This window comes from Lygodium microphyllum, chromosome 5 (genome assembly GCF_053477565.2).
Source record: "Lygodium microphyllum isolate KBCC chromosome 5, Lygodium_microphyllum_v1.1.10, whole genome shotgun sequence".
NCBI lineage: Eukaryota > Viridiplantae > Streptophyta > Polypodiopsida > Schizaeales > Lygodiaceae > Lygodium > Lygodium microphyllum.
Window position 1 is genome coordinate 70015926 of NC_141139.1, and position 21224 is coordinate 70037149.

The following is a 21224-nucleotide window of genomic DNA, read 5'->3' on the forward strand; positions in this document are numbered from 1 at the left end:
CAGAAGCTCCATATTGCAGCAATCTCAACAAACTAAAACAGAGTTGGGCTGAAACACACACTGCGGGAATGGTATCATAAGTTTGATACTTTCATGTAGTCTCACAGCTTTCAGAGAAGTTAAGTTGATCATTGCTTGTACACCAAGAAGACACAAAATGGCACCCTGATTATCTTGGTTCTGTATGTTGATGACATGTTGATTGCTGGCAGGGATACTCATGCCTTGGATTCATTGAAGAAAAGTCTTCATGGCAACTTTGACATAAAGGATCTTGGTGATGCCAATCACATTCTTGGGATGCATATACTCAGAGATACTCATGCCTTGGATTCATTGAAGAAAAGTCTTCATGGCAACTTTGACATAAAGGATCTTGGTGATGCCAATCACATTCTTGGGATGCATATACTCAGAGATACTCATGCCTTGGATTCATTGAAGAAAAGTCTTCATGGCAACTTTGACATAAAGGATCTTGGTGATGCCAATCACATTCTTGGGATGCATATACTCAGAGATAAATCAAAGGGGTTACGCTATCTATGTCAGTAGGAGTATGTATCCAAGATTTTGAAGTGTTTCAATATGGAGGGGGGAAAGCAATCAGAGTTCCATTTCCTCCATATGTGAAACTCAATGCAGAGGACAACCCTGCATCTGATGATAAAAAGGTTGAAATGGCCAAGATTATGTATGCTTCGACCATTGGCAATTTGATGTATGCTATGGTTGCTACATGTCCAGACATTGCCTTTGTAATGGGAGTGGTTAGAAGGTACATGGCAAACCCTAGCAAGAAGCATTGGGAAGCAGTGAAAGGTATTATGAGATATCTCAAGGGGACAAAGGATTTGTGCATCTGCTTTGGTAAGAAGAAGACATCTGTCATTGGCTTTACGGATGTAGACTATGCTGGATATGCAGACTGCAGAGTAAGTCCACTACAAGGTATGTGTTTACTTCACAGGGGGATCTGTCACTTGAATATCCAAGCTACACAAGTGTGTTGCATTGTCTACTATGGAGGCAAAGTATGTGGCTGCCACTGAGCCATGCAAAGAGGCCTTATGGCTATCACGTTTGGTTATTGAGCTTTGCCTATCTAAAATCATTATTGAGGTATACTCTTTAGTACGACAAATCTTGTGTCTCTATCTCTTCTCTCTCTCAATTTGCATCTCTACACAGAAGCTCCATTGCAACTATCTCAACAATACCCATTGCAGCTTGACTGTTCATCGAGTTCTAGAGCACCAACTGTGTCTTTTATGCTTAGGATGTGCCATTCAGGAATTATGAATCCTTGCAAGTTGGCTCTTGGATGGCGTTGATTATCATTTAGGTACCCATTTTAGTTGTTGCTTAGCAGTCTTGGTTGCATTTCCCTTGGGTTGTGATTGGTTGGGGTAGGGCGGGAAAAGTCATGACTCCCCTCCTTAGACTTTGTGCTACATACTACTATCGATGGCGCTGCATGCTTGGGTGGAGCCACATTGCCCTTGCTGAAAGCCGTTACTATCCTCATAGTGCCAATGGCGAGGTGAATGCACTGCGAGTCATAGTCGACATTATAATGTGTATGCTTCTTGAAAGCGCATCCTAGCAACGATTTCTTACTTGTAGTTTTGGTATTAGGTAGCACATAGAAAATCATGGGTAGGCTTTCAGTCTCGATAGAGACCACCACTTTGCATTTCCCTAGCAAAGGATAGGATTGTCCCCCAAACAGGTTGAGTTTAGCATTCGTGGGTTTTAGTTGGGGCTGACCAATGAGAGTCCAATGCTCATGAGTAAGGATGTTGAAGTCAACTTCCTCATCAATGAGCACATCAAAAGTACATGTCTTTTGAACAACAACTATGATTCGTAGATAAGCGGGTTCTACTGCCTCCTCCTCTGCATCCTCGATCTCTGTGATAATGGCTGCTCTTACATTGACAGGCGGCTAGAGCATTGGCGGCTCATGCAATGGATGGGTTAGGGGGTAGTACTTCTTGAGACAACTATCATTAAAGGAGCTTATGCCCTCTCCCTCTAAAGTTTCAAGCTCTACATTTCTTGTTTGACTAATATTGTGGACTCTGAAAGGCCCTAATCCTCTGAATTTCATCTTCTACTTATGGCCATTCACTGAGTATAGCAATACTAGGTCCTTTTGCTCAAAGTCACACTGTTTGACATGCTTATCAAACTAACTCTTGCATCTTGTCTTCTCACAGATTAGCGCATGAGTAGCTAGGAGTCGTGTCTCTCAGAGAGACGCTCCAACTCTACTAAAATGCTTCTTTCCCCCTCCCATCTCTCTTGTATTACTACTCTCAAGCTAGGGATGAAAAATCTACTGGAAGAATCACTTCATTTCTATAGGTCAACTTGAAGGGTGTCTATCCAATTGTCATCTTATAGGCTGTCCTATAGGCCCACAGTGTTTCCATGATTTTGTTATCCCAGTCATTGCACAAGGCCGAGACTACCTTAGTGAGGACCTTCACTAGGATATTGTTCGTGGACTTCGCCTAGCCGTTAGCTTGAGGGTAGTAGGGTGATGATTTCCTATGGATGATCAAGAAGGTTGAAAGTGAGTGGGCAATCACTTCATTAATGAGATGAGTATCTTGGGCACTAACTAGTTTGATGGGGTAGCCAAATCATGATATCACTTGCTCCCAAAGGAACTTAGCTGTGGTTTTAGCATCATTCTTTCTTATGGCTCGAGCTTTGGCCCATTTTGTAAGGTAGCATGTCACCACAATTATGTTGATTGGGCCAATGAATTCAATGCTCCATTTTTCAAATGGTTGGCGTGCTATAACTGGGATCAACTCCATTTTGTTCTTAGGAACCTTAGTCCTTTGACACTCGTCACAATGCTTTCTGAATTTAGCAACATCACGGAATAGGGTGGGCCACCATAGTTGACATTGTAGCACCTTGCGGGCCATAGTATCTCCATTGAAGTGTCCTCCAACAATTCCACCATGCACTTCCATTAGCACATCATACATTTCATACTCACATACACATCTCTACAATAGGCCATCTTGCGCTAACTATAGAGTTGGTTGGCGATCAATTGATAGGGTTGAATAGTTTGGAGGCTCGATGAGCCGTTCAATGTGTCTAGATGCCTACACCAGTATTGCCTTCCTTCAAGTTGAGCTCTACCTGGCCTGGGATGTGCTGGGTTGGTTAGTTTTCAAGTTCTAGTTAGTGTGTTCTCAGAGGTCCGATTCCCAAAATTGGACTATACGGCCGATTCTTGTCTTGTTTGGCTGCAAAAATCGGTGGTCTGAGTCCAAGACTAGCTATCTAAGTTAGTTTTCCAAGTTGGTTTTCCAACTCAGTTGTCTGAGTTGGTTGTCTGACTTGGACAATCCCAGTAGCCTAGTTGTCTGAGTCCGAGTCTGGGTCTGTTCGACTCGGACGGCTAACAATGTCCCATCAAACGGAGTACTGTAGGTGTCCAAGTGAACCGCCAACTCGGACTATCCGAGTCTGAGCGTCTGACTCTAGGAATCAAACTCTACAATGGGTGTCCGATTCCGGTAGTGCAAATGGCCCACGAGGCATAATTTTGATTTGATTGACCTTCATGGTTGATGCCAAGTGCTAAGAACTTCTAGAATCAATGATTAGATGTAGGGAAGGTTTATGTGTACCTGGAGTAGCCAAAAACCTCTAAATCGGTGCGCTTCATCTCGTCTTTGCACTAGAGCTCCAACACACACATGTTGAGAAATGACAAATGATGGATGCTCTAGGAAGAGATGTCCTAAATCCCATATGCATAGTGAGGAGAGTGGAACAACCCAGCTACTATAAAGCATTGTACTTGCAAGATGAGTAAGGCAACATGATGGTAGTTTTGTCCTTTTAGTTGAGAGTCTGAGTCATCATCCAACCATACAAGACTGTGCTTATGAGTCCAAGTCTCAATCTTGGAACCTAATTCACTTGTGTGACATTCTATCTTCAACTCTATGTCTTCATGAGTTCACTCTATCTCTTCAAGCCACCATAGCCATGCTCTAGATCCGTTCTTTTAACATGGTATCAGAGCTCAACTGAGCATGGCCCGGCTCAATCTATCTCTGCTCTCTCAAGCCTTCTCAACTTCAGTCCAACTCAATGCTAAGCTTATGACCTCATTTTTCATCTCTATCTTCACTTAACATTTTATGGCAGCCATAGCCAATACCACCCTACCTATTTGAAGGCCCTGGATCTAGCCAAAGAAGAATAGATAGCTCATGCCTTGAACTAAGAAAATATTCTTCTACTTTTAGGGCGCTTCGGGCCAGCACATCGAACCACAACATTGGCCTCTTTCATGCTCGGCGTTATGCATTTCCCAAGTCACTGCTTTGCATGATCTACCCTGTGAGTATAGGGCTTTGGAAGCTCACTATGCAAGCCTACTCCCCATGCAATATCTTTTGCAATGGTCAACTCCTTGAGCTGCATGAGCTGAAAGAACAGTTGCTTGTCAAAACCCTAAAAGAAGAAGCCATAGCCATTGACCTTCAAGGTCATAAACACTTTAGTTTCCACTTCATTTCAACACACTGAAGCCTCAAACACCTAGGTCTGATCAATTTCTAGCAAGAGAAATTATCAAGAAGAAGATTTGGAACATCAAGCATCAACTATCAAGCTCAATGTCGAGTCTTCAAGGCACAGTCAAGGCATAGTATCTCTTAATACTCCATTAGTGCTTCGTAGCACTTGGATCCTAAGCTCACTCAAGAACAACTCATTTTTTATCCCATCTTAGCTACTTATTATACTATCCTAATTGATCAAATCTCTTGTAAGTCTTAACCCCTTTGTAAAAGGATAGGCATTGCCTGAGTATGCTCGTGGTAAGACCTCCTTCAAAATGAGTGAACTTGAGCAAATAGCTAAATTTAATGGTGAAGGCTTTCATGCCTGAAAGGAGAAGACCATATACCACCTTATGCGAAAGGGCTTGTGGGACTTGTTTGAAGATGATGCAGATAGCAAGAAGGAAGATGATGAAGACATACTCGTTGAAGAAGACCAGCTCAAGACAAAGGAGTGGAAAAAGATGAACAACAAGGCTCTAGGCATCATTTCCTAGGGACTAAGTGATGATGCGCTACATCATATCTCTAGCAATAGAGATGCTAGAATTGCTTGGGAGAACTTGACAGGGTGTTTGGTACCCAAGCAAATAATTCAAAGGTAAAATTACTCGTGCAATTTTATAAACTGGATATAAAAGACAGTGCTTCCATGACCATACACATTAACAAGTTCAAGAGCCTAAAAACCCAGATTGCAACTCTTAAGAAGAATATTGATGAAGATGAAGCAATAGTCGTACTACTTGCAAGTGTAAATAAGGATCCATATGAGAATCTTGTGTCCACCCTAAGTAATGTTCGAAGTCTCTCACTTAAAGATATTGAGCACTCTCTTCTTGATGAAGAGAACAAATAGAAGAACAAGAATTCAAAATATGGTATCCCATCATCTAGGGAAAATCTCTTATACACAAAGGAGCTATTGGACCCAAAGGAAGAGGTCGAGGATTCAACACCGACAACAAAGATCGGATGACATGCCATTATTGTGGTAAGACTGGCCATATAGCCAATGAATGTTTTCATCGTAAAAGAGCACAACATATGCAGAATGGTAACCACCAAAATCAATTCATGAATGAAAGAGAAGAAGAAGAAGAAGATGCTTCCACCATCAACAACAACTTTGACAGATTGTTTTGAAGAAATTATCTTTCCCTTAGTGGATCTACTTCCCATAGTGGATGTAAAAAACCCTTACCGCAAATGTAAAGTTTCAAGCTTTAACTTGACTAGGCTGCCTATGAGCTAGTCTCTCGGGCCATGTTATCATGTAGGGGGGGCAAAAGCCAACAAGTGTAGGAACTCATCATTTGAGGAGGGGTGTTGAGAAATGACAAATGATGGATGCTCTAGGAAGAGATGTCCTAAATCCGATATGCACAGTGAGGAGAGTGGAACAACCTAACTACTATAAAGCATTGTACTTGCAAGATGAGTAAGGCACCATGATGGTACTTTTGTCCTTTCATTTGAGAGTTTGAGTCATTGTCCAACCACACAAGACTATGTTTATATGTCCAAGTCTTAATCTTGGAGCCTAATTTACTTGTGTGACATTCTATCTTCAACTCTATGTCTTCATGAGTTCACTCTATCTCTTCAAGCCACCATAGCCATACTCTAGATCCATTCTTTTGGCAACACACACACACATACTCTCTCTCTCTCTCTCTCTCTCTCTCTCTCTCTCTCTCTCTCTCTCTCTCTCTCTCTCTCTCTCTCTCTCTCTCTCTCTCTCTCTCAAAGTTTAGAAAGCACCACCTACAAATATGATATGACAGACTATTGAATCCTATTGATATCTCAAACCAGTGCATGTAGAAAATTCTTATCGTCTTGTCTCTTTACCATCAATGATCCAGGCCGAGATCCCCTTTCCTACATGAGAGGAACATGCACTTACAAAGAGCAAGAGCAATGGCCCAGCACGTGGTAGAGACCACCTAACTCCCTGGAGCTCCTCCATGCCTTGCTCCACCACCTCAATTCCCATCATGTTGAGCCCCTCCAAGTCATCCAGGATGATTCCCTCCAAGTACTAACCCTCGAGCCCCTCCAGAACATGCCTTGCCACTTCGATCCCCTCTAGGTAGTACCGACCCTCGAGCCCCTCCAAGGCCCACCCCACCACTTCGAGCCCCTCCAGGTCCTAGCCTCCAAGCCCCTCTGGGTCCTGGCCTTCGAGCCCCTCCAAGTCCCACCCATCGAGGCCCTCTAGGATGAGCCCCTCCAAGAGGAGCCCCTCAAGGACACCCCCCCTCATGAGCCACTCCAAACAAAGTCGCATCACACTAAGGCCCTCCATGACCATTAGCTCCAGCCCCGCCACCCCGAGTCCCTCCATGCCAAGTCCCCCCAAGGACAAGCCCCTCCATGCCAAGTCCCCCTAGGGATGACTCCCCTCCACACCAAGCCCCCTAAGGTGGAGCCCCTTCAGGCCGACGCCCCCAAGGATGACCCCCCCAAGGACGAGTCCCTTCAGGCTGAGCCCCACCACCTACAATCATCCTCGATGAGAGCAGGGCTCCAACTTGCAACTGCCCCCTCCTCACCAGCACCTCAATCTCAACGAGTGCTCAATAGTGATGGGGGAGGTAGTGGCCCCCGCCAGGGTAGCTGTACCTTTGAGAGGGTAGCAATAGGTTGTGGAGCTAGACGTAGTGGACATTGGAGTGCTTGCTTGCCCTAATCAAGAGGAGTTGACTGACTCCATCCTTCTTGCCCTCCAATAGTAATTTTTAGCTATTTGTTTTTTGGGCATCTCAATCATTGATCTCGTTGGTATGTTGCCTTAATAATCTATTTCCGTGCCCCTTGTGTTTGATAGCTATGTAATATCACTACTACCACCAGAGATCCAAAGATCAGTGTATTGACTTGACCCACTACTATTGCATCCCTTGCAAGACAACAAAGTCTCATGGACAGATACTTTGAAGTAGTGGAGTTACATCTTGATCGATGATGTGCGAATTGTTTTCATTTCGTACCATCAGAAGTAAGTGCTTGATTAAATAGCATTGCTTGTTTATGTAGACTGAGTTCTTTTATCTTTGTTTTGGTGATTTATCTACTTTGATGATTGAATAGCTCTCACTCAAGTCTGATATTGTATGACTTCCAACAAAACATTTGTTATTTTACAAATATTGTTGGTAGGGGCTATCATGGTAGTTCCCAACAGTAAGTATCTGTGTCTCTCCTTTGAGATTTGGCTCCCACTCTTTGAAGGTGTCGACCCTAAACTAACTTCACTTGTGTCTCCTAGGTGCAAACTTGTGGCCTACATGGAGGGCATTCTTTTTGTAACAACCCTTTAATGTAATTTGAGTGCAAGGATTGTGTGGGTTCCAAACAGGGCTCTGGAGATGTCAGTTGTGGATGAAGGACGTGCCTTAATGCATTTCTCCTTTTGGTTATATATGGTCTTCCAAATGTGTGTGGTTTTAATAATGCAAGCTTGTTTTACTAGTCAAAGCTCACGGTTTGTAATTTCTTCTTTGGCACAAGATGTTGATATAGGGAACTACTCGGAGTTTGAAGCCAAGAAATTCAAAGTCAGTGTCATTCAATTTTTTGCATCTGTGATTACTGAGTGCCACAGGGAGAAGGTATTGCAAAGAGAGGAGTTCACGAGAGAGAGAGAGATTGCAGAGGAGGCATGAGCGAGAACAAGAGTAGGTAAGGGCTTTGGAAGAGGCAACAGATGCCATATGAGGTCATGAGGAGGCCATGGAAGAGGTTCATCAATGGGTTGAATTGAGACAAGCTATAAAGAGCAAGTCACAAGTGGTGGAGAGGGGACTGCAAAGATTGGAAGCTCTTTGGTGTGATATGGAGGAAGTGATATGAAGGAAGCACGTCAACCCTCCCAACCCCAGTCATAATCTCCCCCCATCCCAACGACAACCTCGAGGACAACCTCGTCACCCTTGCAGACAACCTAGCTGCACATGGCCAAGTCTGCTCTCGAAGATTGGATCCCTACCCTTGAGCAGACCCCTTGAGCAGCCTAGCCTTCAAGGCCTCTGTGTTGTAATTTTTTGTTGCTTGTTTGCCACTTTGTAAATGGAAATGGAAATGCAATAAGAAGAAAAAGAAAAGGTTCTATACGTAATGCTATACTTGTTGACATTTATTTGATGGTATGGTCTTTCTTGAGTACAAAAGCCTCGTGAAACGTTTGCCTTTCTTTTGAGAAAAATACACGTGTCTATAATTGTAAAAAGGCTAGTTCATTTTGATTATAGTTGGACTGATTGAAGTTTCTCTTGTGTGCAGTGAACCCCACAACGGTCATCACCAAGCGAAGTAGGCCCTCGTGTGCACTAAACACCATATGGGTCACCACCGAGCAAGAGAGGTACCTCCTTGGGGGGCAATGGTCCCTGTATGGCTTGGTGGTGACCCTCCAAGTGTAGGCTATTCAAATTTGGTGCCATTCTCAATGAAAATTAGCTCTAATATGATTTGCAAGTAGGCACATGTTGTCTTGTAATTGTGCAGTCCTTGGAGGTAGCTCTATCGAGCTGCTAATGGCAATGCAGAAGCACAACATTGTTTGATATCTCTTTACACACAAAGCTTTTTTTTCTTCTTATTGGGACCTGCCAGACATTGAGAGAGTAGTTAGAGATAAAGTGATGCAAATAATTCCTTTGATCATGTGAATGTAGAGCAAGATAAATAGTGCAAATAGCAGCTTACCTTTTTATCATTGACATAGAAGCTAAACGAAGTAGCAAGTTGGATATCTTCATTGTGCAAGTCCATCCTCAATTGTTGCAATGTGCACATTGACCCTAGCTTCATAATGATCAAAAGTTCACCATCTAGCCAAACATCAATATCTTTTAATGAATTTCTAGAAAACTCCCTCATGCTTGGTCTAGTGGCACTAGTTTCCAACAAACATGGTGCCATCTTCTATATAGAAATGTCGTGATGAAATTTTGAGTGGCAATCATGTACTTGTAGACAACAGAATCTAGTTGCACCTTGTAGATGATTCCATCTTGTACTTTTGTATCCCAACATGCATCTGCAAACTCTAGGATATTGTCTACAATCTAGGTGCTTCACTTGGAACATGGTTCTTGAGGTCCAAATTTCAATGCTAGAGAAGAAGTCCATGAAAATGGCTATAGGCATAAACGTGGATATTTTGCTTTGCCTACTTGAAATGTTGGGCTTTAGGCATTTTTGCACCTCATGAAATATTTTGCACATGTAACTCTTGCTAATTCTAGAATATGGTAATGGCCACTCACGTGTTCTTGAAATCTAGAAGGGGAAGGTTGGACAAGGCTCCCCATTGCCCACTAGAGGAAGGTGGTATGTCAAAATGGTCTCATAAAAGAATATGCCCCTCTCAGCCAATACGGCTTTGGTCCTCCCCTTGTAAAGCTCATTGCTGACAAAGTTGTGGATGACATCCAAAACATCTACCACACATTCTATTGGCTGCCACTCCTAGACACTTAATGGATACAAGTATATTAACATCAAATGGTCTTTTCAATTACAAGGTGAATAAGAAACATGGACCTTCATTGATACCAGAAAGTAGATGCAACCAAAATGCACCAACAATTGGGTCTATGGAGAGGGAGATTAGAGGAAGTGGGCTCAAGGTGAAGCTCCTTATGTATAAAAACATGCTGCATGCACACTTCTCTGATTGTCTTCTTGGAGCCACCAAGCCTAAAATCTGTTACCCTGTCGTTCCAGCATGATAAAAAAGGGTTGGTTGTCGAAGATCTCCTCTGCTTTTTTCGCTACATGATTATCCAACTTCCCTTTGTTATGGTCAAGGGAACCCACCTATCCTACTCATCAAGCATACTAAAAGTGACTATGGACTCGATGAAAGCACTAGGTCTTTTGCATCGAGAAGATGCCTCCATGGAGTAGGAAGATGGAGAGTAGAGATGTGCAACTAAGTGGAGAGAAAACAAACAAAAACTCCAAAGGGTGCAGAAAACTAGAGGCAAGAGAGAGGGAATGAGCATTGAGCACTTAAAGATTTCAAATGAGGAGAGGCTTCCGCCACCTTTTTTCCCCTCGGTAAGAGAAACGACTGAAATATGACAACAAAACGTTACTATTGGAAAATGGTAGTACTGCTTTACTGTTGGAAAGCAACAATTACTCTACTCATTTCAACAAAACTAACAATATCAAAAATGCCAAATTTATTTTTTGAGAATAAAAAAATAATTTTCAAAAAAAAATATCACAGAAGACTTCTCCTCATTAGTGGAGCGCACACTCTCTCTACATGCTAAAAGGCCAAAAAGTGACCTCAAACTCCTACTAATGTTGTGTTAGATTTGGTTAAAAATTTTGTACAATGTAGGTTATGACGCCATGAGGATGCAAGGATCTATGTGCTAGTACATTGGATTTCATTATTGCTAAAATTTTATCTTTCTATCATATATGCCAAGCCATGTAATAGTCAGACATGGACACTTGTTATTAGCATGTTGTATTCTATGTTTCCAAGCACTCTACTTAATGCTCCTAAATCTATACATACTTTGTCTTAGATTCTTCAAGAAGACTATGTTATTTAGTCCAAACATAAATATGGGGATCTTTACTTTTCACTGTTCATCTCTATATTTATCTACTTCTATATATTTTTATTTATTCTATCCATTTACAAAATCCTTTGTAGAAAATGTGCCAAAAAGGAGTGTTGTGCCATAATTATCTAGATGAAGTTATGGCCATAATCAAATCAACAAAGTGGACATTTGAGTTCTAGAATAACTCATGTGTAATGGGCTATAGGGCATCTTATTAAAAGAGCCATGTGATAAGAGTTGTCCGAGTCTATAGCACTATAGACTTGAACACTTCATATATTATGGCTACTATGATTAATAATCAAATGCTTTGGTGCCACATACAACTTTATGAGGGTCGAGACATATTCTTTATAGATCCTTGACGAAGCATTGAGAACAGAAGTTAAAATCTCAGGACATGCAAAAAAGGAGCAGAATGATACAAAGTTTACATGGAATTCAAAGCCCGATACGGAAGCAGAAGATGCAAATTCTAATGATTTTAAGTGACCGTGGGGGGGCGGGTAGTTCACTATATGTATACCCTATATATCATGTGCGTTCAAGGCCTATTTATAAATATCCTTATCTATGAATTTTTTCTTAATAAAACATAGCCCTTTTCTATTCAATCTGTAAGTAAACCCTTTATATGGGATGAACAAGTGATCAATCAAATCAGGGCAATGAACTCTCCAATTTTTTCGCTCCTCATCACCATTCTCCGTGTGCAAAATGATTGCCTGATCAAAAATCTGGATTTCTAGTCTTTCTCTCTCCTCTCTTCTCTTGATGTGTGTTTCCATGCTTTAATCTATGAGAGAAAGGGATGGGCTGAGATAAGAAATATGGATCATGGGATGATGCTAGAGCATGAAGGAGCTTAGATCAAGGTTTGGAGGAGCATCAATGGCTGCTGGGAAGCATCAGTGGCCTTCCAATCATGATACGCATATGAGATAAAGTGCAGTTTTATAAGTCATACATTTCATCGTTTTATGATAAATTTCGATTGCAAAAGGTTGAAAATGGTTTTTTTTAATTTTCAACGATCTGGTCTATGAGAAACATTAAGAAAATTAGCAAGAATTGATCATTTATTAATTTTTCCATGAACACACAAAACTCATAAATTGCGGTTTTAGAGTAAATCATGGATTTTGGGGTTTTTTTATGTGTTAATGCAATTCGCATGGGATGAAATGTGGTATGAAAGTAATTCTTAGTATGTCTAATCAAGTCATATCAAAAAATAAGAAAATATAGGTATTTATTAATAAATAAATAGAACAAAATTAAGAAAAATAAAAAATAGGTTTTTCGTACTTTAAAAATAGTAAAAAATATTTTTTTCTGTTTGTGGATGTGTGATAAGACTAAGGCATGAGGTTTAGCCTCAGTTTGGCCTTATCTTTATGTTAAAGTGAGTATTTATCATCTTTTATGAAGAAAAATACATCGAAACACTCTCTAAATCTACCACCGAATGTACAACCTTAAGCGGTAGGAGAAGGGGGATGTTACGAGCTAATAATACGCTGAATTATGATTATTTTTTAATTCATGTTGCATATAAGACACCTATTTTTGAAAATTAAGAGGGTTTAGTAGCACGAGTATGCTCGGTGCTAGCCCTATGCAACACAACAACAATTACATTTAAAGGCATGAAAAGAAATGTTTTTACACTTTCACAATGCTGATTCAAATAAATAAAAATGGTTGAGCAGTATGGATCGTTCATGGTTGCATTGCATTCAAGCTTCTAATCTATGGGTCACTACAAGAGGTCAAACAGGTAAAGATAGTGACAAAGACAAGGGGAAACCTATCGAGGAAAACCCTAAGCAAGATGATAAGTGGACGAAAGTCCTTAACGCTGACATGGAAGGCAAACCTCTAAAAGCTGTCGATAGTAAAATGGACCCCAAGAAGAATAAGGAATTTCCAAAGAAGAAGGCAAAAGCCAAGAAAGAGCACCGAAGGAGAGAATGGTCTGGTAGGAAAAGAGAGCTATTGCTAACTATCATGAATTCGATTTAGCAAGTTCTCTTTGTGAGGTTAAGCCAGATGTAAATCTCCTACAGTTAATCAAGTTATCCCTAGGAGTGCATAAAGAGTTTAAGAAGATTCCTCGCACTGGGTATATCATGGATCCCTTGGGCACAGCATGGGTAGGAGATGATTTGTTTGAGCATGCTGAAAAGCATTGTCCAAGGGTAGAAGCATATGTTGACGGCATATTACTAGAACATGCTATTGTGGACACAAGATCCTCCATTAATATTTTGAGTTTAGAATTTATGGAGAGGCTAGGATTAGAAATTAAAAAAGATGCCTCCACAATTCTCTAAATGGCTGATGATAGTTTAAGACAACCTAAAGGTCGCATCACTAAAGTCCACATGATTGTTGCCAATGTGGAATGCATTTTGGAATTTAGGGTTATCAAGTTTGCAGGACAACCTAGCTATCAAGTATTACTAGGTAGGCCATGGATCTTACAAGCAGACTATCCAGGTTGATATATCCACTGGTCGATTGATCTTTGGTAGAGGTGCCAGACATGTAGTAGATGCCTACCCTGAATCTCCTCAAAGTGAGAGAGTTCATTTATCTTTGTCAGTGTTAGATATATTAGAGAATACATCTACTAGTGAGATGTCATTAAGTGATGAATCCAACGAGGGGTCCACTTTCAGTGTCCTATTCTCATGTGGCATGGTACGGTCCTAGCATATCTCATGTGGAAATCAAGCAAGCATCCATCAATTTGGAAATATAATACTTACGAGTGGTACCACAGTTGGATTGGGAGTGATGTCCTTGCTCGAGGTTTCGTTGCAGATTATGGGATGTCCCCCTGCATTCGACATTCTTTGCTTGGGGGCCATTTTACCAGTCTTCTTTGCTTTAAATGCGATCCCCACAAAACTTCAACTGTCTCTTTCTCAAATAACGGGGCCAATTGGGGAGGAAAATTAGGTTGCGGATAATCAAGTGGAACAAGGGGAGAAGAACACCGTGTGTGATCATCCTCTAAGGAGGGGGAGAGAAGGAGATCCTTCAAAGAGTCTCTCTCTCTCTCTCTCACCCACACACACACACACACACACACACACACACACACACACACACACTCTCTCTCTCTCTCTCTCTCTCTCTCTCTCTCTCTCTCTCTCTCTCTCTCTCTCTCTCTCTCTCTCTCTCTCTCTCTCTCTCTCTCTCTCTCTCTCTCGCATTATCTCTGCACATGCTAGGGCGTCCAGGTGCCCCTCTTGATTCTATGGGGGGTGGGGGGTTTGAGGTAGCACACGTGTGTCCCTCCTCCCCATCATTGGTCATGTCATCGACTGCAGCTTCCGCCTGTCATCATCGGGATTTCCACCTACGTCAACAATTATTGCAACTTCGCCTCCCTCCACCAGCTGGCAGCGATGATAGGAAAATTTTGGTTAACTATTTGATTTGATGAAAAGGGGGGGTTGGTTCCCATGTGGGAGTAGGGTATTACGTCCTCTCCCCCTTAGAGTACTCGCAATGTCCTCATCTCGGAAAAACTGGGGAAGACAAGCATTAATGGGGCTTAAGGCCAATGGGTTAGGACCCACCATGCGTCCATTGCACTACTTGTAATGACTCAAGTAGTGCAACTCATATTATTGCAATTAATTGTAGGTACAAGAGTAGGATTTATTCCCAATATAAGTTGTATTACATGTCGATAAATTTTCTAGGATTGCTAATCATCCTGAAGAGGTGTAGTGGGTTCTAAGTCTTCATCTTCATCTGATTCCTCTATATATCCATAGACTGCGTCTATGTAGCTTTATTTCCTTGGAGCCTCAATGTCTTCGGGACTCAGGTCAGGGCAGTCTACTTGGACGTCCCCTAGCTCATTGCAGTGGAAGCATTGACGGTAGGGACACCTCCTATGGATGTGCCCTATCTCTCCGCACGTATGGCATCTCTTGCCCTGATCTCGAGAATCCCCTTTGTCACGATTTATTGGTTTAAGTTCTTGGACAATTGGCTTTGCTCAAAGTAATGCATCTTTCAAGTTTGTTGGATGCATTACTTCAAGATGGTGATTCAGAGAAGTATTCAAGCCATGGCAAAACTTGGATACTTGCTGCGCAATATCCATAGGGGGTGCATATTTTGGTAGGGTTACAAACTTTAAGTAGTAAGCTTCCAGGGTTAATTCCAACTGCTTTACCTTGAAGAATTCATTCATCCTCAAAGTCTGGTAGGTTGGCGGAAGGTATTGTCCATGTACAACATCTTTCAGCTGAGCCGAAGTGACATCAGATTCAGAAATACCTTGATCTTTGCACCATTGCTTCCACCATATCAGAGCCTAACTTAAGTTAACTTAAGTTTGGCTATCATTGCTTGATTAGTAGCAGTAGTTCCCGCGGCAAAGAAATAATCATCCATCGACTTAGTCCATATCTTCGCCTCGGCTACGACGTCTATCCCTTCTCCACCAAACTCAGGTGCCTTAATATCCTTGAGAAGGAATTTCTTCTCTTGCATGTCAGCATTCATGGGTGTAGAAGGTGCCTGACAATCAAGCCGTAATACTTAGGTTATTTTCTTTCGGATATGTATATGGATATGTATATGAACCATACATTAATCAATCCCACATCATTACGAAGTTTTCGCTTTGATAGCAACTGTAACGTGCCTGGCTATCAATTGTCCTAGAACGTTTTTAGCGGTCTATTGAGAGACGAATCTAAGCGATGTCGCCCGACACTCCCATGAAATGTAACGAGGTTTGTCACCTAGGGTTTCTCGAGTCCGCCTAGCAACGGAACGTTAGCAACCCAAACCTACTAGGATTGTCCTGAAATTTGGGTTCCTAATGGTCATGGTCTCCTGGGCAGGACTCTAGTGTCAGGTCCTAGACATCCTACTTTACGCATAGATACCCAAGTCGAAGCATACCCCTGCCGCACTTGGTTCAAAGAGAATGGGAAGCGAGAGGGATGCGCCGCTCAACCTCTCTACTCGTAGGGCATAGTCCCATTCCAATCCCCTAAAATAGCATGAAATCAGATTCTAACTTAACAATACCTAAAGGTCGAACAATGGTAAAACCTTGTGAGAAGCCTCCCAGTTCTCTAGGACCACCCTAACTTAACAATACCTAAAGGTCAAATGATGGTAACTTAACAATACCTAAAGGTTGAACGATGGTAAAACCTTGTGAGAAGCCTCCCAGTTCTCTGGAACCACCCTAACTTAACAATACCTAAAGATCAAATGATGATAAAACCTTGTGAGAAGCCTCCCAGTTCTCTGGGACCACCCTACCATAGGACGACTCGTCAAGGGTTCCGCCCACCCGCTTCCCTCAGTAGGTGTTCTTTAGTTATCTAATTAGGTCCTATCACATTTATGTGTGACATTTAAAATCAGCTTCCTTAATTAAGCCCTTTTAAGGAACAGGGTTCGTTTGCGTAATTTACAGCACAGACACAAAAATAGAGCAAGCAATCCTTTTGACAAACAAGTTCCTTAACTTATCTTCAAGTTAATATTTGTCTCCTACCCATACAGGAGAAATTATATATCCCTTCTACCTAGCAAAAGTACCTAGTCCAAATCACATGGCACCATAATTTTCGTCCATTATCTAGAATAGGATCTTCCAACGCCACAGACATTGGGCTCATGGCAGTCTTCAACTCCGTTTCGGACTAGGAAAGGGGTTTCCAGAGCTCCACCTGACCCCAAGCGGCCTAGGAGTGAGACACCATTTTCATGGTTGGCATTTTCACCACTCGACCTTCGGCTCATGAATCTAGCAGTGCCCTTCTCGTGTTGAAGCACGGTGTGATCTTGGAGATGATCCACCCATGCAAAATATCATTTCTTTAATTAATCCAATCAAGAATCAAGCACAATCAAGGCAATCAACCTAATATCATATTCCAAGAAAACATTCCTTTATTCCCATGGCAATTTGTCATCATAGACCCCTGCCATGAATTTACCATCAATCACAAGTACTTGGAATAATCATCCAAACAACATTCCAACAATCAATTGAATGTAATAGCATTTAGGACATTGTTTGATCAATCCAACAAAAACAATGGTATTCTTTTCCAACATTGCGAGAATAGTCATAATAACCTTTCCATCGCATGTTTGCTCTCCCCCTTGGGATCAAAGAGCAATACTATGCATAATTTTTAACTTGACTTTTTCTTCCTTTCTCCTAAGGCAAAGAATGCGAGACAAATTTGTAACGATGCAAGACTATCCTCTAATGTAAAATAATCCCTAAATTATTGTGCGAGTTGTAATCAACTCATGGTTTGGAAGCACGAGATAACTCCTTGACTGCTATTTTATGTGAAACCTTCAAAGGATGGATGCAAGACTTTTATGCAAGATCAATTCGTGTACCATTGATGTAAGTTTCATATAATATTTCCCATGTATGTCTTGTCTATGTGCATAACCCTTAGGGTAACCTTGCAAACCCTAAACAACATTTTCCTAATCGAAGACTTATCGATGCTTAATACTTAAGAATCTTATATGCTACTTATGCTATGCATGGATTCGTCGCATAGCAACTAGGTGCAATTAACTTCCCTTGATACAAGCACTTCACAAACTTCATCTTCGAATATTTGAGATGAGATTTATCCTTTTTAGTGTCCTATTCTCGTGCGGCATAGTACAGCCCTAGCGTATCTCATGTGGAAATCAAGCAAGCATCCATCAATTTGGAAATACATTACTTACGACTGGTACCACAGTTGGATTGGCAGTGATGTCCTCGCCTGAGGTTTCATTGTGGATTATGGGATGTTCGCCTGCATTTGACATTCTTTGCTTGGGGGCAATTTTCCCAGTCTTCTTTGCTTTAAACGCGATCCCCACAAAACTTCAGCTGTCTCTTTCTCGAATAACGGGGCCAATTGGGGAGGAAAATTAGGCTGTGGATAATCAAGCAAAACAAGGGGGAGAAGAACACTGTGTGTGATCACCCTCTAAGGAGGGGGAGAGAAGGAGATCCTTCAAAGACTCTCTCTCTCTCTCTCTCTCTCTATCTCTGCCTGTGACGGGGTGTCCAAGTGCCCCTCTTGATTCCATGGTTGGGGGGGGGGGGTTTATAATGGTGGAAGGGGGTTATTATTGGGATAAGAACACAGTGTGCGATCACCCTCTAAGGAGGGGGAGAGAAGGAGATCCTTCAAAGACTCTCTCTCTCTCTCTCTCTCTCTCTCTCTCTCTCTCTCTCTCTCTCTCTCTCTGTGCCTGTGCCGGGGTGTCCAAGTGCCCCTCTTGATTCCATGGTGGGGGGGGGGGGGGGGGTTTATAATGGTGGAAGGGGGTTTTTATTGGGGGCAGGGGGGTTGGAGGTGGCACAAGTGTGTCCCTCATGCCAAACATTGGTCACATCATCAACTGTAGCTTCCGCTTGTCATCATCACGTTTTCCATCTACGTTGACTACTATTGCAGCTCCCCCTCCCTGCGCCAGCTATGGCGACAACAATAGGGGGCGCTAAAAATTTTTGGGTTAACTATTTGATTTGATGAAAAGGGGGGGTGGTTCCCATGCGGGAGCGGGGTATTACATATGCCTGATGAATTATAGAAACTATAGGAACGACAAGTCACATGTGAGAGTGTGTTGCTTTCCATGTGCCCAGTACGATGAGGAGGTGATGTGACATTGTTTGTAGAACTCACTTTGATGGTTGTAGATAGGTGGTAACTGTGTAAGATCGTCAAATAGTATTAGGAGCTTCTTACTGAATGGACTGAGGAGTGAGCCTTGGTAGACACTCACTATCTAGCACACTATTATATCGAACATTATCCTTATTAACATGGACATCTCATCAATGATGATTGCGTTAGCTTCTCTTATTGCAATGTAGCATTTGTCTGTCTCTCGCAACTATATTAGATATTGCTATGCACATACTAGTATCTTGAACTGGTAGTGGACCATGGTGGATAGGTTCCATAGTCTAGTTGCAACTACTCATGTGCTTGTTGTTAGTAGTATGCTCTTATTCCTAGCAATGGGGTTGTAATTGTAGTAACATATGATGAAGCTCTTTCCATTTCTGTGTGTGTCGTTGACAATGTGTAGGTTGTATGTTGCATCGATGAGGTGGTTGTAGACGAGTTGTTGTTCTATTGTTAGAGTACTGTCAAGAATTGTTCGGAACTCTTTCACGAGCTGTAACATCTTTATCCGTACTACTGATGTGATGCTACTTTTGCAATTAGAAGATACTGGAGGTACTATGAATGTTGCTAGGTTGTCTTTGATGAAAGGGATATTTTGAATGATCATGTTCATCAATTGGTGGGTTCGATTCAAGGAGCAAGTTTCTTTGCATGTAGTCCATGATGAACATTTCAAGGTCTTCCTCATTGGCCACGAGACCATGGAGTTGGCACTCAATGTAGTATGATTTTGCTAAGTTATCGGTGCTTATTAGTTCGCTCTCTCACCTAAAGCTTGTTTGTTGCAGTAACATGTCAAAGAAGAAACCTTCAATTTGGTGGCTTGGGTGAAAATCAGTGAATCGTACCAATCTCGTATGCTACTCCATGATATTGCCATAAGCGTCACACATAGTGGGTTCGAGATCATACGTAGTGGTAGTTTTGGTGATGTAGTAGTTTTGTGTGATAGTGATAGAATGTTACATGCTCTAAGCTTGATGTTCGTGCGCACAGTAAAGGTCTACAAGGTGCATGATGATGTTCCTTGTCCTTGTGAGCTTTTGTTGTCGTATTTGTGCAGGGGAGCTGTCAATGTACTCGACAGACTTGCTTCGTGTGACTATCAGGATCTGCATGCAATTTAATACCGCTTTGGTGGGTGACACTAGCTTGCACAATATTGCGACAAAAATTATTTTTTGCTTGTTTAAGTCCAAGTCTTGTAGTTCAAGTCTCTTGGCATCTCTGTTTGAATGTTTAACTTTTCAATTGGCTTCGCCTTCATTGTGTACTTGAGTAGGTAGTAAGAGATGGAAGAGTTTGTTACTCGTTGAATATTCATGTGCACTCCCTAGAGGAGTAGTAGCGTTGGGTGATATGACACAACATTTCGGTGCTCATATCCAGGATGGTAATAGATGTATCGTTGTGTTTCATGCTCTATTGTTGGTCCCAAATTGTCACGTGAGGCATACGAAAATCCGTACTTGCTCTTACTAGTGAACTTGTCTATAGTGAATGTAAGGAAGAAATGAGGCATGCCCCATGTGTCGACCATTGTGATAAGGTCCTTCAAGTTACATTGGTATGCCAAGATGGGGATCCTGGTAGTATTGAAGTGGGAACACTATAGTGGAGGACGTGCTTGATGATCTCCTCATTGGAACTGTTCTTGTTTGTGCGCCTGTAGTTGTTGATGCCCCTTTGTAGGTAAGTTGTGCTTGTGTTGTTTGCGATCAAGATAGCTTGTTTTAGCTGGTATAGAATCAGGATGTAAGATTTGTGTAAGGTTTACACAGAGAACATGGTTGACGCCTGCATCTTGATGTATTCACTAAGATAGATGTTGCCATTGTAGGTGCCATGGCCAAGTGGGAATAGGAACAGAAACACAATTTTTTTTTTTCAATCACAATCAAACTAAATACTAATTAGTCACAAACTCCAATTGACATCATCTAATTGACAAACCTAGATGATAGATCGAATGGTGTATCTAATCGACGAACTTGGATGATAGATCGAATGGCATAGACGATGGAGGAAGGATGATGGATCCACGGGCTAAACAAAGAAGCACATCATCTAATCGATGAACCTGGATGATAGATCGAATGGTGTAGACGATGGAAGAAGGATGATGGATGGATGGGTTAAACAAAGAATAAGAAAACGAAAAGACTCGACTTGATGGCACCCTGCTTTTACCTTGTTTTTCTACATTGGTGCCTTTAGTAGGAGCAGGATGTCGCTTTTGCCTTCCTTGTTTGATTTCGGGCTGGTGCTGTGTGATTGAATGTACCACAAAAAAGATAAATGGG